We start from the raw sequence: 20,383 nt of genomic DNA on the forward strand, positions 1-20,383 counted from the left end.
TTATTCATTTTAGCTACATACAAAATGATGAGAGAAAATGTGAAATTAGATCTATGTGGTTGGATGCTTGATGAGTTGTTGATAAATCTAGGAAAGATTAAGGGTGAAAAGAAGGGTACATTCTAGTATGGCAACTTGAAATTTTTCCTGATGTTATATTTCCTGAATGATACACCTGGTTCTAGTAAGAGGTAATGGGCATTTGACATCCTGGTAGGAAGACAATTGAAATAGTCAATTTCTGCTTTAGGAAGCCAAAGAGATGATAAGGTATAGGGTATTTTAAGGAATTTCAAAAATCTATGGGGTCTAGGGTAAGGGTACCTGAGAATATTGTAGAAAAATATTCTAATGATATATCCTTCATGGTAAAGAAGGATGAGACGCTCATGGAAGCAGTTATGACCCGAAATATTTGGATTGAACAAATGGGCTATGAGGTGGATGCACAGATTCTTGATGCTTATGCAAAAATGTTGATTGATGCACCAATTGATGAGGCAAAGAAGCCCTATGGTATTGCATAGCAAAAAACTCAAGAGGTTGAAACAGAGTTCAATCGAAAGAAAAGAGAGAAATAGGAAGGGAAAGAAAGGAAATTTGTGGAGAAGGTCTCAAAGCACATTCAAGCATTAATTGATGTTGTCCTGGAGAAAGGTAGAAATAGGAAGGATCCTGAAGTTCATATTGAGCCTGTTATTGCAGAATCAGAATCTAAGGATGACACACCATTGGCATTTAAGAGGGTTGTTTGGAAGAAACTAGTAGAAACAAAGGCAGAAGCTAAGAAGCAACCGGTTAGGAAGGTTACAATTAAAATGCCGACACAAAAGAAAGCACCAAAATCTATACCTACAGTTGCATCTGGTACTGTAAAGAGGAAGAAGAAGGATGACACTAATTATGGTAAGGTTCCACCTAAAACTTGTGCAGAATTAGTAGATGAAATCACTAAAGATGGCATGTTGAAGAATTATCAATTTTACTATGATCACTTAGAGGAGGATGAACAAGGAGAGGTAGAGGAAGCAATCCTATTATACTTGGATATTTATAAGAAAGCCTTAATAGAAATAGAAAAAAAATACCGGCTGAATTGTATAACATGTTAGATGCAAGAAGACTATTAGCTATGCAAGAGGATAAACACATTAAAATTCAAGAGCTATTATCTATCTGTGTTACTTTTTCTCCTGATGAAATGGAAAAGACACTTGAGATGGTAGACAAAAAAATTTTCAATAGAAAACATAGGATAACTAGTTTGACGCTAGGAAGAGTAAATGAAATAATAAAGGAGACTCAAAAAACATGGGTTAAATTTATTGAAGAAAATAGGGGATTCTTTACTTCACCGGAAACCAAGACAGACACTATAGATACCATGGTTGAAGTAAAAGGAAAGGGGATCATGGGTATTTCACCCTCTATTTTGAAAAATATTAGGATAGTGGAAATTGAGCCCTTGGTAAATACAAATGTACAAACAAATATTGAGATACCAGTTAATACAAAGAGTGAACAAGCTAATATTGTACATGATACTAATATTGAGGATAATAGTCCTCTGGATACAAATGTATAGGTTGAGGATACTATTCCTATAGAGGAACTAGAAGTTACACATATTGCACCAAGTGGTGAAGCCACTAGTGCATGTGAGGAGGTTATAAAGGATAAATATTCAGAAGAGAAGGCAAGAGAATTCGATAGGGAACTGGTTGTTGATTCATAATTATTGTCAATTGACACTTCATAGGTAAAAATGAACATCACAAAAATGAGTCTCACTAAACTGATGATGATGGTTGTACAAATACTGATGAAGGAGGGATCCACAGATAAAGGGATTATAGATCAATGAATCACTGTTCTACACAGACTGGTCCCAGAGTGTAAGATCAAAAATGAAGCAAGCCCATTCAAAAAGCTTAAGATAGGCACTGAGCATATATCAAAGGACTTTCAATCCTTACAACAAATATCAAACCAACAAGCACTAGAAAGGTTTACTCAGGCTAAGACAGTTGCATTTGATCAGGTAATTGAAATTGAGAATAAAAATATTGAGGAGAAGCTAATCCTAATAGAAAACTCTTTGAAACAATGTACAAATATATATAGGGTATGTTGTAACACTGAAATACTTACAGCTAATATGGATAAAAAGACAAAAGAGATTCACAAGAAAATTGCAACTATAGCTAACTCTTTTGATGGACTAATTTCATTGACTACATCAATTGATGGTCAAATTTTGATTTTGGAGAACCAAATTTATGTTCTTGAGATTGAAAGAAACAAAAGAATTAGAAGAGCCAGAAGTCTGAGAGGCTTGGTGAGTCCCTAGTTGGATTCACTCTGTGTACAGAAGAAAGAATGCATGGATATGGTGGGAAATCCCATACTGGCAGAGGTAAATGAGAAAGAGTATTTTGTACATTTATTGAGGGGACTTGTATCTATTTTCAGCATATTCAAAACTAGCTGGGATACTTATGTGGAGTTACAGGAGAAGGCTTATCCATAAATTTTTAAATTTGTCAAGCTTTGGTAAGACATTTTTGGGGATATTCATTGTACAGTTCTTTTTCTTTGACATTCCTTTCTGAATTTTTGATGGCATTGATGTCAAAGGGAGAGTAGTATAGATGTGAAAAGGAGAAAAAATAGTTGTATACATTAGGGGGATCTATGGAGTCATGGATTTTAGAGATATGGAGTATTTTGCATATTCAGCTCAGGGGGAGTAGGACAAGATGAAACCTTGACCATTTTTCACCTGAGTGTTGCCATCAATTCCAAAGGGGGAGATTGTTGGCAATTGACACTCTATTGGCTGGTTTCACTATGTTGTCATTGATGGCAACATGGTATTGTGTTTTGGCTTCATGTTTTGGTTCTATGGTGTACTGACAGGCACTCCGACACCATCATCAAGATCACAGGCTGACATGGTTTAGTAAAGGTTATCGGTATTGGAGGCTGACATATCTTGGATCCGACATGGGAAATTGATCTTAATGTTTATACATTTATGTTATCTGGCCGACATGAAATTTGATATTGTATATATCTTTGTAAGCCGACATAAGGCATGCAAATTTGTATAGGGTATGTATAACAGTTTGGTAGATGATTTTGAGAGAGAGAGAGAGATAGTAGTGACATATGATAGGAGATTATGGATATGTGAATATAATATGATGCAAAATATATTAGAGAGATCATGTATGTGAGCAAGTTCATGTAAGGATTATTCTGGTAAAGGGTTTAGGGTTTCAGACCGGAACTAACAGAGCTTAAACTAGAACTGTATACTGGCATAGAAGATGCTATCTTAGTAGTTCACACTTCTCTAGATTGTAGTCTAGAATTTTATGTAGTCAGTGAGACTTCTTTTGTGATTGAGCAATGTGCTCTAGGCTGCAAGCCTTCCTGCAAGTGTAGGCCCCTTATATTTTGTATACATTGGGATTCAAACCATTCTTTCAGATTGTATACATTACCATCTGTCCTCTTACCTTCAACTACAACTTGGCCAGTACTCTCCTTCTTTATCTGGCAGTCGGTAGAATCAATGATGAATTTATAACCTTTATCACACATCTGACTCACACTCAACAAATTGTGCTTCAGGCCTTCCACATAATACACATCCTATACTTTCATTTTGCCATCAATATTTGGACTACCTTTTCCCTTTATCTTGATAGATGAGTTGTCTCCAAACCTTACAGAGCCACCATTCTAGTCTTCAAGTTTGATAAATTTCTTTTTATAACCGGTCATGTGGTTGGAATAGCCACTCTCTACAACCCATAGATTTCTTCTTTCAGCATGTAGGGCAATCTACACTATCAGACTTGATTCAGCTTTATCCTTTTCTTTCTCAACCCAAATCGGTTGAGTTTCGTTCTTCTTATCGGCTGCAATTTTGTGCTCCAATTTGGCTACTAGTTCCTGATCAAGATATGTCCTCTTCTGCTTAATTTTCCTATTCTTACAAAGCTTTTCTATATGTCCAAACTCTTGACAGTTATATCATTTCACATTTACATTGAAAGATGAATCTTTGAAACTACTGTAGGACACCGATTTACTCTTCATACATTCAAAACTCCTATGACCAAATCCACTATACTGATAACAAATAACATTCATATCTCAGAGTCCATTAAATAGATTCTACTTTCATACTGATAGTTCTAAAAATTGATTGCATGAAATTTTCAATTTTGAGCTCAAAATTTAATTTTTTGGTTTTGTTGCATGCTCTGTCAATAGTCCATGGTGTAGGGTTTAGGGTTTATCAAAATTTATTATTTTATGAAGGAAACCCTATCAATGATATATTTTGTTGTTACCTTTTCCCACTTAAAGCTAAGGGTTATTTACCATGGGCAAGGCCATTTTATTCCCTAAGTATTAAGTGGTGGTCATCCGGTTTATGAAATATGATTTTCTATGGCGCATAAAATTTTGCCTATAACCGGTATTCCTTTTAAATATTTGTGCCTGTGCCCATAATTTTCCTAATTCTGAAAGTCCTAAGTATTTTGGTTGGTTGCTAAAGACAGAATGAGTCCAATGGTCCTCACTTCCCCATGAGCAAAATTGCAAGGATGATAAAGACTGCGGCATCGTGAGATTGTTCCACTTGTTTTCAGCGGAAACCGACAAGGTTGGCAGTATAGCCGGTCAAAGAATTATGTTACCGGTTCTCAAGCGGTAAAAGTCAGTTTAATAAAAATCCTTTCAATTGGCACTCATTCAAAAAAAATAGAGATGTTATGTCCTAAGGTAAAAGGTGCCCGCTTTTTTAATTCTAGAGGAGTTAACGAGCATTGTGCAAAGCAGTAAACCGTGAATAGATCTGACGGCCCCTGTATCCTAGCAATGGAAGTTGCAAGGAAGTTATAGAATGCGACATCACAAGATGATGCCGTGTATCCCAGGTTGGCCAAGAAAACTTATGGTGGGGCCGATGATACAGTCTGGTCAAAAGATGATATGGTGCTAATTAGTCAAGACTTGGTGGGTCCGCAGATACTGATGGAGGGTCAAATGTCATGTCGACAAATAATGATCGTTAGATTTGCCATGCTGGGTAAGATCTGTGGCTGAGTTTCAAATATGAAATTAGGAGGGATATTTGAAGGCATTGGTCATAGCCTGCATAGGAGAGATGGGATGAAATAGATACAGACTTGTCTGTTGGTATTATGGATGACTTCATCATGTGTTGCATTGGTTTTGTCATTGATGTCAACACTTATCTTTCAGGTGGTCTACATTATTGATTTGGCACTTTGGTTATATTGGTTTATTTTGGAACTGGCACATTGTGGTCCCAGCATGGATATTGGCTTATGCACAGTCACTAGTATATGATGAATACTAAGAGGGGGGGTGAATTAGTATGCCAAAAATCTCTGCACTGAAACACTTACACAGTCTAAAGATAAACCGGTAAAGAAATCTAACAGTTAAACTGGTTACCACACATGCAAACCAAAATGCGAATAAGGCATTCACCCACAAAACCAATACACCATAACACAAGATATTTGACGTGGAAACCCAACTGGGAAAAACCATGGTGAGATGGAACTCACAAGTCACTATCTATAGAATAGAAACCAGACCAGTTAAGGTCAGACCGGTTAAGGTCTTACAATGTTCTTCACCAGAACATATCCTATTAGGAATCTCGATCTCTGTTAGGAGATAAGTCCGATTAAAGACTACCTTGTTAGAGGATTTTACAAAGGCTTTGAGGCCTACCCGGTTAAGGGCTATAGACTTGTCAAAGATGTGAGTAATCAACAAGTGTTTGATCTATCAGATAGCACAAACTGCTTGGTTAGATCCAGTATTGCTCACAGTTAATGCATTCTAGCATTACTTCAGTCTTCTCTATCTCTCTCACAGTTACAACTTGATCTTCTCAGATAAGATCATTCTCAACTTCCACCTTAAACCCTAGCTCGACATTAACCCTTTCAGCAACAACTTAAAAACCTAGACGTGATGTCCTTTTAAAGGAATCTGATTTCATGTTGGTCCAATAGGATTACATTACAATTTCCTAGGTTCAATGCATCTAGATGTACTCAGTAACATGACACAAAAAGCACTGTCAATGTGTCGGCACCGTCAAGCAATCGGTGGATTAGTAACTCATCACAAAATGCCAGTTGGTAACTCATCACAGAGTATTACCGGTTCATACAAAATATCGGTTGCCAGTTTGACAAAAATGAAGACTGGTAAGAATGTGTTGTGCCGCTTTTCTCCCTCATGCCACTTGGGATCTATGAATCACTTGGGGTCGACATGCCGCTTCAGACTGGGAAACACATTCTGCAAAATCACCACTAGTCTAAAGACTAGAATACAACATACCGGTTCAAACAAATATCGGTTGAGCACAAGCTCATACACATAAAGGGGATCTCAATACAAGTGTGTGTCCATCAATGACAATCACAACATAAACAACAAAAATGCCAACAATCTCCCCCTTTGGCATTGATGGCAACACTTAGGAAAATAAAAATTTTGACATCTAAGTGTTTTACAACAAAAACTTGCCATTAACAAAATTGCTCCCCCTAAGCATATACACTATCCCTTAATCAATACAGTGTATAAATTTTGCATACAGAGCATAATCATCAGAGCATATAGCATATATCAAAATTTCAAAACCAGATATTTCTCCCCCTGTGTCAGAAGATCAAAATTTTATAACCAAAAACCAGATATACTTCTCCCCCTTTGCCAACAATGACAAAGTACCACTGAAAAACCCTGTGTCCATATATATATATATATATATATATATAAAAGTTTATGACAATAATGAATAATACTTGTCAAAAACTGATTTATAGTCCTGCAAAAATTGTTTCATGGATAGGGACCGGGACTCAAGTAGGGAGGTTGCCACTTCCTTTTCTGTCTGCATCTGGGATACCTATTCCTCCATGGCATCTACTGTGCTCAGTTCCTGTGTAACTGTCAGGGAATCCAAGTTTAGATAACACTTCTGAAGAATTCACAGTCATGGAAGTAATACTAGTTGAAGCTCCTACAAATCCCTAGATCGTGTGCTGATCTCTTGCTCCATCTTGGCTGACTGAATCTGGAACCAGTGAATGGTTTGCCAATATGCTGCAAAGGAGTCATAAGGTGTCTTAAATGTGCCCAAGTGGGACTATAAGTCCATTTGAAGCTTTTGCTCCTTGGCTAGCACATCGTCACAGAACAGATGAGGTTGATAGATTTTGTTGATTAGCAAGTTTCCCTCATCTAAGGCATTCCTTATGTCCTTTTGATCTTTCAGTAGTTTAGTCCTAAGCTCATTCATCTTTTTCACTATAGCAACATTAAGAGCCTTTTGGTGCTCTTTCTTTACATTGGCCTCTACTGCTTCTTCCAGACTCTGCACCTGATCATCCACTACAGTACATAGAAGTTTGAGCTGTGCTAGTGATGATTCAGTGTTAGGAAGATTAGTACCGGGGATTAAACTGGTAAGTGTGTCGACAATCGCTTGAATAATATCTTGTTCCCTTTTCCTGTGAATGACTTCAAGGTGCTCTTGGGCAACCTTGATGCTCTGCATAAGCTTAGACTCACTGGTAGATTGGAGATCAATAGGACTCGAGACAACAACTGGTTTGGCTTGGCTTCTGGTTGCCTTAGGAGTCTCCATCTGTGTGCTCTTCATTGCTTCAGCTATCTTGTCTGCTTCTTCCTTCTTTTTCCTCTCCTTCTCTTCTTTCTCTTTCTCTTCTCTCTTTTTCTTCTCTTCCTCTTCCATAATTTTCTTGTCTTCCTCTTCTTTCTGCTTCTGCTCTGCTTCTGCCTTCTTCTTTGCTTCCTCTTCCTTCTCCTTTTATTCTTCCTCTTCCTTCTTCTTCTTCTCTTCCACTTCCTTCTTCTTCTTCTCTTCCTCTTCCTTCTTCTTCTTCTCTTCTTCTTCCTTCTTTTTCTTTTCTTCTTCTTCCTTCTTTCTCTTTTCTTCCTTATCCTCATCTTCTTTCTTTTTCCTATCATCTTCTTGCTTCTTCTTTTCTTCATCTTTTCATTTCTCCTCTTCCTCTTTTCTCTTCTCTTCCTCTTTCTTCTTTTTCTCATCTTCATCCCTCTTCTTCTTCTCTTCCTGTTCCTTTGTTGCTCGCTGTGTGTCCTCAGCTTGTTCACCACCCTGATCGGCTTGTTTCCCCTGTTCAGTTCCCTCAGAAGGTATGTCCTGAGTGACATCTTCTACATCTAGGGCATCGACATCGATAGTGTCGATTGGTTCTTCCACCAGGTTTCCTTCCTCATCAAAGACCTCATCCAGTTTGGAAATAACTAGTTCCTTTTCCGCTTGGAGGTTGCCCATTCATGCTTTGTGAGAGCTGATAGCATGAGCCATATGCTGATGAGTATCTTTTTCAACTTCATCAATTCTTCCCTCCAACAACTAGAGTCTTCTTCTCCTTGTGAAGAAGAGACCTTTATTTTGATCTAGGGTATCAAATAATTCTGAATTTGAGAGTTCGGGGAAGTACTGTGCAAAGACTTTCTCCCTAATCTCCTATTCCTTTTCAATGGCAATGCGCCATTTATTATCTAATGCTTTAAATAATGAATCCGGTGTCTGAGATTTAATCTTTGATGGTGACCGGTCATTTTTACACAAATAAAGAATGATTTCCTATAGTACTTCATCTTTCTCCTCACTATTAAAATCATCATAATAATCTACTAAATCATGAAGTAATTTTCTCCTAATATTTTTTACTGTTCTTTGACAATGTGTCAAAGGTTTGTATGAGGAGATATCAATATTTACTGGTGCAAACGTTGCCGGTTCATTCTTCTTCACCTTCTTTGTTTGTCTTGCCTTCTTTGACTTTTCATTAGACTCAGTTTCTTCGAAGTCTGGTTCATTTGTCTTAGTCTTCCTTTTTCTTTCGAAGACTTTTATTGGTGTTACCTCCGGTTTCTTCTTTGCCAGTGACTGCTTGGTCACTCTTGGAGTTGCAGTGGTAACCGGTGCCGATGCTGCAGGCACTGCCTTGGCTTTCTTAGCTGTCGGTTCTTTTCCTTTCTTCACCGGTGGTTCTTCAATTGGTGCAATCCTCTCCAAGTAGGTTCCGGTCCTCTTAGCCTTTGGATCAAGAGGTGAGGCAATAAGGGTTGAGGCATACCCTTCCAGCATGTCATACATAACCTCATAGCCCATTGGCTCTACTTCCTCCATTCTAGGCTCAATAGCCTCCATTAAACATTTGTCCACCTAAATAGTGAAACAGATGTCATCTTCGTATTTCTTCACTATGTCACCTGAGATTCTTACCCTCTGACTCATCTTTCTTTTGAACTCATCAAAATATTTGTTTAGTACTTCAGAGTAGTCGATTCCAATGGCTTGTATGCTTTCCTTTATCTATTTGGTTACTGGTTGGTCAGGGGACCACTGGACATCTCCTACACCAGGAAAGTAGCCTTGGAAATAAAAGAACAACCCTACCAGTAGTTGTCCAAACTTAAACCTCAGTGAATTATCCTGTTTGATTGCCTTAAGATTCAACAGGAGTTGTCTCTGCATGCTGGTGCATAAGTCAAAAGATGCATCCTCTTTTATCATCCGGTAAGTAGCATTTACCGCTGCAGCAGATACAAAATTAATCCTGCTAGCTGAAAATGTTTTGTATCCTATCACCATGCAGGCATATTTCACCAGATCATCCTTGATAGGATTGACTATCATACCCCGTGAATCACTGGTTGAATCGGTGAGCTTGGCTATTTCGGTTTTGCTCACTTTTCTCAAGGCTAGCACTTCCCCTGTGTTATAAAAGCCGATGACTACATGAATTGCCTGAGGCATAATGTCATGCATCCTCTCCAGGTACATCTTGTCACCGTGGACTCTACTCAAAATAATTCTGATGTGATCCTCCGTGAAATCTTCCAGAAAATATTTTGCATTATGGAATTTCTTCTTCTCCAAGATACTAAATTCTGGTTTTATCTTTTTGTCCTTGCCGCAAAATAGACCTAACTGAGTGTGAATGGCTAAAGACCCTAGGTCTTCTATTTTACAATCAATATAATTAGAAATTCCTTCTTCAACTATGACTCTAGCTGGAACTTGTGACAAAGCATTATATTTAGACTTCCTCTGAATAAAACTTTCTGACTCAATTGATGTACTCGAACTGGTATGAGATGCGAAAGCCATTGTAGAGTATTTCAAGAACACGAAAAATACCTTTGAAACACGAATTTAGGGCTTCCTGATTCTGCTTTACTCCACTCTCCGTCAGTTGCCAAATCACCGCTTTGTGTTCTCCACTACCGCTTGCAAACTGGTTTTGAATCTCTTTCAAGGTTATTCAATTTCTTGAAATCTAAGCTCAAATCACCTTTTCTTCGCTCTGCACTTGAAAACTTTTCTTCGCTTGAAAATAGATAGTGAGAAATGATTTGAAAAATGCATTTATACATGTCTCTCACCTACCATCATTAATGCTCCTCTATTAGGGCGTAAACCCTAATTTGCCTTTTTACCATTTCTGATCTTCTGCCAAGCGACAGGTATTGCATACCGATTAAGGTCTTTTACCGGTGTCAACTGGGGGTTCGAAAGCATTTTCGTCGTTTGCTCCCCCTAAGCCTTTAAGGCTTAGTTTGCCAATTCCGATATTTCCACACTAGGTGCAGAAACCGGTTCCTCTTCCGACATTGTTGGTTTCTTCCTCCATGTTTTCTTCATGTCCCCTTGAACTTTTTCAACATCAATTTATCCTTCCTGAGTGACCGGTATATCATCAGATATACTTTTTCTGCTTCTGCAGAATCTTGCAATGTGACCCAGTTTGTTGCAGTGATAGCAAACAAGTCCAGGTGCTCTCCAAGGTCCATTGTACATGTTTCCATTCTTCCTTCTACATGTTGCCACAGTGTGACCATGACCATGACAGATCATACAACTTTCTCTCCATCCGGTTGCCGCTTGATGACCACCGCTTCTTGATTGATGATTGAAGACATTAAACCAGTTGTGATTCCGATTCACAAAAGGTTCAGGACCAGTTCCTTGGGTCCTCTAAGGATATCTTCCAGTGTTATCCATCATAGACCTACATTCAAATGCTCTATGCCCAAACTTGTTGCATGCATAACAATGACCATTGAACTTATTGGCTCTAGGTACATTGTTGATAAAATAAGGAAAATTATTGTAGGCTTTGCTCCTACATACATTGGCAATTTGACCTTCTTTAGCACAGTTAAAGCAAATAGGTTTGAATTTTTGCTTACCTTTTCCTTTGAGTGATGGTTACTTCTTTGATGCTTCAACATTTGTTCCTGAGGATTCTCCTTCCTCATGTCCAGAGAAACCAAGACCATTGGTATTCTTTGCCGGTCTAGATGACTCAAGCTTTTGCTCTAGCTTGACAGTACTTTTGCCAAACTTAGCAAGTATTTCCTTTGACTCAAAGAGTTCTTTGGAAATAGCAGTGTTTGTCTCCATTAGACTTGCATTTTTTGAGATAGCTATGTTCAGTTCTCCTTGCATGTCTTCTTTTTCCATTCTACTCTCATGAAGGCGAGTAGTCAGTGCACTAATCTCTTGTTTCAACTTGGAGATCTCATGATCTCTATCCTTTATCTGATCTTCATCTTTTTTCCGATTCTCAAGCTCTTGACTAAACCTAATAGTCAGTCCTTCCAACTCCTTTCTCAGATTGGAGTTTGAATCATTCAGTTTATTTACTTTAGCAATCATGGCTTCCATGTTGGCTTCATCTTCAGAACTACTTTTAGATAGTTCCATCATCTTTTCTGCACTATCTCTCCTTTTTGCTTGAGATGCCTTGTATTTGACCATAAGATCATCATAGGCTTGCTCAGACTTAGTGAGTCATTGAGTAAGTTCGCTCATGGTGTATTCCCCCATATCTCTTTCCAAGTGGTTAAAATTATAGAAAGGTAGGCTCTGATACCAATTGATGAATACTAAGAGGGGGGGTGAATTAGTATGTGAAAAATCTCTGCACTGAAACACTTACACAGTCTAAAGATAAACCGGTAAAGCAGTCTAACAGTCAAACCAGTTACCACACATGCAAACCAAAATGCGAATAAGGCATTCACCCACAAAACCAATACAACCATAATACAAGATATTTGACGTGGAAACCCAACTGTGAAAAACCACGATGAGATGGAACTCACAAGTCACTATCTCTAGAATAGAAACCAGACCGGTTAAGGTCTTACAATGTTCTTCACCAGAACAGATCTTGTTAGGAATCTTGATCTCTGTTAGGAGATAAGTCCGATTAAAGACTACCTTGTTAGAGGATTTTAGATTCACATGTGTGAACCACCTTGTTAGAGGATTTTACAAAGGCTTTGAGGCCTACCTGGTTAAGGGCTATAGACTTGTCAAAGATGTGAGTAATCAACAAGTGTTTGATCTATCGGATAGCACAAACTGCTTGGTTAGATCTAGTATTGCTCACAGTTAGTGCATTCCAGCATTACTTCAGTCTTCTCTATCTCTCTCACAATTACAACTTGATCTTCTCAGATAAGATCATTCTCAACTTCCACCTTAAACCCTAGCTCGACATTAACCCTTTCAGCAACAACTTAAAACCCTAGACATGATGTCCTTTTAAAGGAATCTAATTTCATGTTGGTCCAATAGGATTACATTACAATTTCCTAGGTTCAATGCATCTAGACGTACTTAGTAACACGACACAAAAAACATCGTCAATGTGTCGGCACTGTCAAACAATCGGTGGATTGGTAACTCATCAAAAAATGTCGGTTGGTAACTCATCACAGAGTATTACCGGTTCATACAAAATACCAGTTGCCGGTTTGACAAAAATGAAGACTGGTAAGAATGTGTTGTGCCGCTTTGCTCCCTCATGCCGCTTGGGATCTACGAACCGCTTGGGGTCGACATGGCGCTTTAGACCAGGAAACACATTCTGCAAAATTACCACTAGTCTAAAGACTAGAATACAACATACCGGTTCGAACAAATACCGGTTGAGCACAAGCTCATACACATAAAGGGGATCTCAATACAAGTGTGTTTCCATCAATGACAATCACAACATAAACAACAAAAATGCCAACAGTATATGTTTCACCGGTAGCTTCGGCAGTGATGATGACTTGTTATCATCTAGAGATCATTTGGTTATGTCGAAGACATGGATTGGATGTCTAGATTTGGTGTTTTTCTTATTGGACTAATCAAGTTCACATATTTTCCTTTACCAATAAATAAGTCTACGTTATGGACCGGTACAAGATATCATGTTCTAGATCAGCACGACACGTTTTGGAAATGGTTTATTTATTGGATAATGTGTAAATATATTGAGCCGACATATTGAATCGCATCAAGACTTATTTGTAATTGATTTAAATGTAATATCTTTAGGGAGCCAACCTAATGATAAGGTCTTAGCTTTTGTATAAATAATTATAAGACCTTATTGAAGATCATATTATGAGTGTGTGCGAATATTGAAGATCATTGTAGAGCAAAAATAAGCAGATCCTTGTGCGAATCATGGAAATACTATCTGAAGGTTGAAGGAAAGGTTATAAAGGTGTTTGGCACTCGTGGTCAGAGCTTAAACGGGTACTGAATCCAACATTGTAGATGCTATATTGAAGCAGTACATTTTGCGAAATTTTGCAGACGACGGTCGGGTTAACGAGCGAGCATGTTCGAGAGAGATCAACGGCTCGCGCTATTTCGCGAAGGAAGATGCACGAAGTTTAAACCCCGCGAAATAGCGAGAGTGAACGAGAGCCATCCACATGGCACGTAGGTGGCGGGTACAGTCAATGTTCCAGCAGGCGGGTCCCGGTGAGGTGGCACACGTTGGCGCACAGGTGGCAGTCCAGTGGCGATGACGTGGCGGCCAGGTGGCAATGACGAAGCAGATGATGTGGCGATGATGAGGTGTCATCCCAGGTGGCGTCCAGTCAACCCCATCGAGCAATCAGAGGCCGCCACATGGCAAGGTGTCAGAGCACAAATGGAGGCAAAAATCAAATTTAAAATTGTTTATTATATAGTTTAGACTATATTAATAAATGAAAAATTTAAATGTTTGAGCACATTGGGGAATTAATTCGCCCAGGACTTAATTTTTGGCCGAGGTATAAAGTGTTATATATTTTCGGAAAGCTCTCAAAGCAAGGAATCCGATTATGAAGTTAATTTGGACAAATGTGGGATATTTTAGAAGCAGTTTCCACGGGAACAAAATTCAGTTAGAGAGGAGAGACACTTGGCAATTTTCAGTTGTGGATTTGTTTTTCTTCCCTCCTCTTTTTATTCCCCATTCTTGTCAGTGGTAAGGGTTCCAGAATTCTGTGAGGAAGTGCTCCAGTTTTCATGGCTTCCATTTTCTAAAATTCTTGACCCAAACTTGTAAAGTTCTATGGATCTATTCAGGGTATAGAGGCTACATTGCAGGATGACAGATTGTTTTCTAGTTGCAGGTCTTACTTGTGTCAGGCATGAGTAAATTTCCCATGATATTGTCTCTGTGATATGTTTTTTCATTATTATGAATTCAATCCTCAAGGAGGATGAAATTTGTCATCTCAAGGAGATTGTGTGACTGTTGTAGGTATCCTTCAAGGAAGGTTTTAAATTCTATAGTCAGTCATAAATGATGAAATATATTTCCAGATCTGATAAAATTGTGAATGAATCAAATAGTGCATTAATATAAGGTATTGATGCATGAATATCTTGTTTAAGGAAAATAAGCTTGCATCTATGATTCATATTTGTAGTTATGTCTGTGACTCTGTTGCCCAATGAACAAGGCACTGGTCTTGCAAGTTTGGGGATGTTTTCAGATATACATTTTAAAAGATAAATCTATTTTCCCTTCATGTTTAGGGGTGTTTGTGTTCCATTCTTTCCAAGCTCTGTTTCATCCTATTGTTTATACAGATCTAGCCAATCTGTAATGTTTCCTAACCTGTTGAGCTTGTGAAATGATCTATCTGCTTAATGTTGATGCAGTTACGTGTCTATAATTGTTGTATTTAGTGCATCAAGAGGGTGTCCCCCCCTAGGTCTAGCAGAACCTGAAGTGTAGGAGGATCAATTAGGATCCTATGTTATGTTGTCCAAGCCCTGATGTGTTTTGTAGACTGAAATTGGCCATTTCATAGAAAGATTTGCAGGTGTTCTTGGGTTATCACTTTTGGTGAACAACAGGTCCTACTCCAAATATCCCCCATCCACCGACATTGTCTAAAGACTTGGCAAATGATTACAAAGCAAGAGAAGCACTTCAGAGCGTATTATCAAATCAAAAAATCATGGGATTATTAGACAAATCTACTGCAAAAGCTATTTGGGACAAAATGGAAACATTGAAGTCAAGATTGCAAAACTGGAATGTTACCAGGTCAGGTATGAAAATTTAAAAATGGAAGAAGATGAAAGAATTTCTACATTAATGGAAAGAGTTAATGAATTTGTTTGAGGAATACAATGTTGTGGAGGATCTTTAAGTGAAGATGAAATTGTTTCTAAATTTTTAAGAGCTTTTCCACCAGCTTACAAAATGAAAGTGACTGCTATTAATGAGTTGAGAACAACGCCTAATACATCAGTTTCAAGAGATACTTTGGTTGGAAAACTTTCAACATTTGAGCTTTAAGAGTTTGGTCCTGTTGCTAAAGTCAAAACTGATATATCTTTCAAAGCATCATCATCATCATCTAATAAATCCGATTGGAAAGCACTTTATGCAAAATAACTTGAAGATATTAGGAGACAAAATGAAGAACTTGAATAATTTGAAGCACTATTCGCAAGGAAGATGCCTAAAGGTCCAGCAGGAAATAAGTACGAAGGTAAAGCACCTTTCAAATGTTTTAATTGTAATAAAGTTGGCCATATGGCATCTAGGTGTCTTGATAGACATGCAAGACTAAGAGAGGAAGAAAATAGAACATATAAACCTAACCCTAAATATAAGAGATACAAATTTAAGAAAAACAAAGATAAGTCATGTTATTACGTAGATGAAGCTGTTACAGAAGACTTAGATGAAGATCCAGCAGATAGTGGATGGGAATTTGTTGCATTAAAGGAAGATCCACCGAAACCTATTGTCAAACTGGTAGAGCAAGCATTAGCAACAAAAATTGAAGAAAAGGATGAATGGATCATTGATAGTGGATGTTCGCATCATATGACTAGTGATAAAAGAAAATTCTTATCATTATAGGAAACTCATGGAGGTCTAGTAAGATTTGGAGATGATAAAGCTTTTTTAATCAAAGGAAGAGGCACTATATCTTTGGATGGTAAGCACAATACCAACAATTGTGTGTGTGAAAAAGTGGAATAGGTCTGTAAGCTGCAAGACACAACACTTCAATTAAGTCATTACATGTATGGCTAGACAGATATAATCATGAATAATAAAACCATAACAAATCAACCAATTGCCTTCTAAAAGATGCAAGTATAGACTTGATCTCATATTTGTATAAGCAATACCAATGACTAGACTACATCAAGATGAAGGATTTACTCTATATGAGCATGATATTAAGCTAAATGGATGCAAGATTATGCTAGATGGATGAATAGTAAGCTATATGAATTCAAGAAATCATGAAATATGCAGAAATAAATTTAACTAAGATGCAATAATCTAAAAAATAAAGCACAATATCTTCAATGACTCCAGAACAAAAACTATATAATAACAATAAACCTCCAGGGTGTTTTGGATGAGAGATGAAGGCTGAATTTATAGAGAATCGCAAGAGAGATCAAGAAAAACACAATCTAGGGTAATTGAAATAATTGAGAGATCAGATTTAGTTAACCTTGAGATAGATTCCAATTATAGTTTAATTGAAATGCATTCAAAAAAGAAGTTTAAGTTTGCATTGGAGATAAAATTCAATTAATTCCATGCACTTGAGATGAAAATAGGTAATTCCATACGATTTCTTTGATTTATTCAAGAAAAAAGTCTTTTTTAATGCAACTGAACTTCTTTTCTCAAAAGCTTTGAGTTCCAACTTTAGAGAATGATTAATAATCCAATAAATTGATTTTCTGATTTCAAGTTATCTCAATTTAGAAGAAGAAATAATATCTCAAGTTTGATTTCTCTCTCAATTCAATTCTTTTATTTTATTTTCAATTTAACTCTTGCTTTGAATATTAATTCCTCTTTTGTAATAAATTAATTCCTTTTTTATGATTAAATGACAAATTTATTAATTAATTAAATATGCTAGGATATTTAATAAATTAAATAGGATAATTGATAAAAATAATATTCTTGGAATGATTTAATTAATTAAATAAATATTTAATTAATATATTATAATTCACTTGCCATGTGACATTTGGTGATTGAAGAATTAATTAATTGTGTGCTCAAAGTTGATTTAATTGCCTTTGGTTAGGACCTTGGTGATGTTGTCTAAATTAGGGGCCCATGGTTTAGTTGACAATTTTTAGGGTATTACATTTGCCCCTATTTGAATTAATGTGTGAGCAATGTGTTGGTTCAAATAATATGTTGATGTGTAGGAGATACTAGTTCTAAACTTGATTGATCACGAACCAGATGAAAAGCGAGGTGTTTAGCTTGATTTGAAGCGATGAAGTTGAACACAGTTGATTAAAGCAAAACCAATCCTGAACTTGATTGAACTAGGACCGATAGAGAGCAAAGATACCGGACTTGAACTTGATTGATCAAGAAGTGAATCATACTAATCTAGAACTTGATTGAACTAGACACAGTGAGCGAAGATAAAATCGATCTTGAACTTGATGGATCAAGACACAATGAGAGAAGATAAACTATCCAACTTGATTTGATGCAATGAAACTGAACACCTACTTAGATTGAGTGTGTGATCAAAGATACTCTTTAAATTTTTGATTGAGTTAAACAAATAATCAGCTTGATGAAAAGCGATGAAACTGATTAACGTTGAGACTGATTCAGATGAAGGCAATATCAGCTTGAATTGAAACGATGAAACTGATATGCCCCTAGTGATTGATTTGATGTAGATGAACAAGAAATCTCAACTTGATATGAAGTGATGAAGCTGAGATGCCCCTTAGCAATAAGAATTTGTTTGATTTTCTTTAGTTGAAAATATTTTTGCTCGACTTTTGATGAAGATTTGAAAATTTTATTGACATTTGAAGATGTGAGGTCATGAGGTCATGAGTATGCTCCCTCGGGAGTGAAACCGAAAGATAGCAAGGGTATATGATTTTAGGCAATTGTTGGTGATGATAATGATTTGAGCATGAAAATGATTCAGAGGAATATTTGAAGATTTAGCGATGATTAATGAGAAATTGAGCGCAAATGAGAAGAAAAGAATGAGCATTTGAGGAAAGCACTAAGTGGTCTAGGTTGTGCGAAATTGACTAGAAGAATGATCTCGGATTTTGATTTCGATCTCAAAAATGGAATTAGGATGGGCAAATTAGCTAACAGTACAATTTTCATGTCCATCGGAGCAAGTTGAAAAATTAGGTTTTGGGCTATATAAGGGGTCCAAGTGTCATTTTCAATTCATTTTGACCTCTCCAAGTTTGAAATTTGAAAAGCCTTCTGCAAAGAAAAATGGTCATTCTGATCTAGGAGAACCGGTTTGAGCACCAGAGACATCATAATTGACCTCAAAACTATGAGCCAATGGTAAGAGTAATTTTTATCCCTTTCATTTCATCAATTTTGAATTTTTTCTTTTTATGGCGTTTAAAAGTCAGTCGCATGTGATTTGTCATGCGAGATGACATTATGTCTCGTACGACAAATTGTTCTTCTATGTTTTATCATTTAAAGCCATTAGTTTTGTCATTCAAAACACCCCCTTGTGTCATACGAAAGTTTGCTTGATAGACCATTTTGTCGTGCGAATGCATTTTTTTGTCGTATTAGAGTCTTTTGTCATCCTATAGCTATTCCTAACTTGTACGAGTTTCTGCCTACACTGTAAAATGTCGTATGAAAAACAATGAGCATTTTTAAGGGTGCAAACATGAAAATTTGATTTTGCAATTGATGTATTTGGTTTTGCGTGATGTTTAAGCTATCTTATAGAAAATTTGGATGATTCTCTGATGCTCTGTTGTTTGCTTCTTGCAGGTGCAATTACCACATGTTCTTTTTCGATGCGTCTATCCTCCTACTATGAGGTTAGTTTGTGAGTTATCCAATATAGATAGAGCACATATTGACTTGTATGGGTTTACCCACCTTCTATAGATGCCAGATATCTGTGTGAATCACAGGATACTCATAGCACTTGTGGAGAGATTTCACTCTAAGCATAACATGTTCCATTTACTAGTTGGGGAGATGACCATCACTCCCGAGGATGTTTACAGGATTCTCAGGATTTCATTCGCTGGGGATAAGGTTGATTAGGATTCTGCATAACGTCATGGCTTACTAGCTTTGAGACATGTATTTCACAATGAGGACATCCTTACACAAGCTATCAGCTAGGATGATATGATTACCAAGTACAGTGAGCAGTTTCCACTAGCCTGTGTCTTGGCAGGATTTATTGGTTGGTTCATTATGTCGGACAAGGGACAATAGGGTTTCTTATGCGGTTGGGCTAGGATGTTGGAGAGGCTTGTGGATCACCTTGAGAGATTAGGATGGGGTTCATGTGTTTTAGCCCACATGTATCATCAGATGCATGAGATTGTATACAGAGAGGGGAAGAGCATGGTTGTAGGGGTATTAATTTTACAGATATGGGCCTAGGAGCATATCGTAGTTTGCAGACCTATAGTGGATGACGCTAGAAATCTACAATAGTCAATTGTTTATAGATATTCTGGATACGTTACTCAACCCCATCTGGGCAAGACAAAGTATTGGAGACAATAGCTAGATGACCTGATAGTTGCTGTATGGAGACCATACAGAGGCCTTGAGCTTTGGGATGACTCGAGAGCTATGCGGAGAGACACATTCATGACTCATCCTCTTATGGGCAGATCCGTGATAGTCATTGAGCGATTTGTTGTATCTCGGGTTATGAGGTAGTATGGTAGTCCTTAGGGGATTTCATAGGAGTTTACTGCATATGCTCATTATGTAGATGAGGAGAGATGAGGATGGGCCCCTAGGTTGTCCTTCGCATTGAGCATGCAAGCACTGACAGGGTTACAATGACTTCGGTGGGATTATTTGGATGACATTGCAGATGCGGGGGTTATTGCCCCAATACAAGGATTGGTTCCAGTAGCATCCATTCCCTAGGTTTATAGATCCAGCTGAGCAGGTACCTCTCA

The sequence above is a fragment of the Cryptomeria japonica genome, chromosome 6 (genome assembly GCF_030272615.1).
Source record: "Cryptomeria japonica chromosome 6, Sugi_1.0, whole genome shotgun sequence".
NCBI classification, from domain to species: Eukaryota; Viridiplantae; Streptophyta; class Pinopsida; order Cupressales; family Cupressaceae; genus Cryptomeria; species Cryptomeria japonica.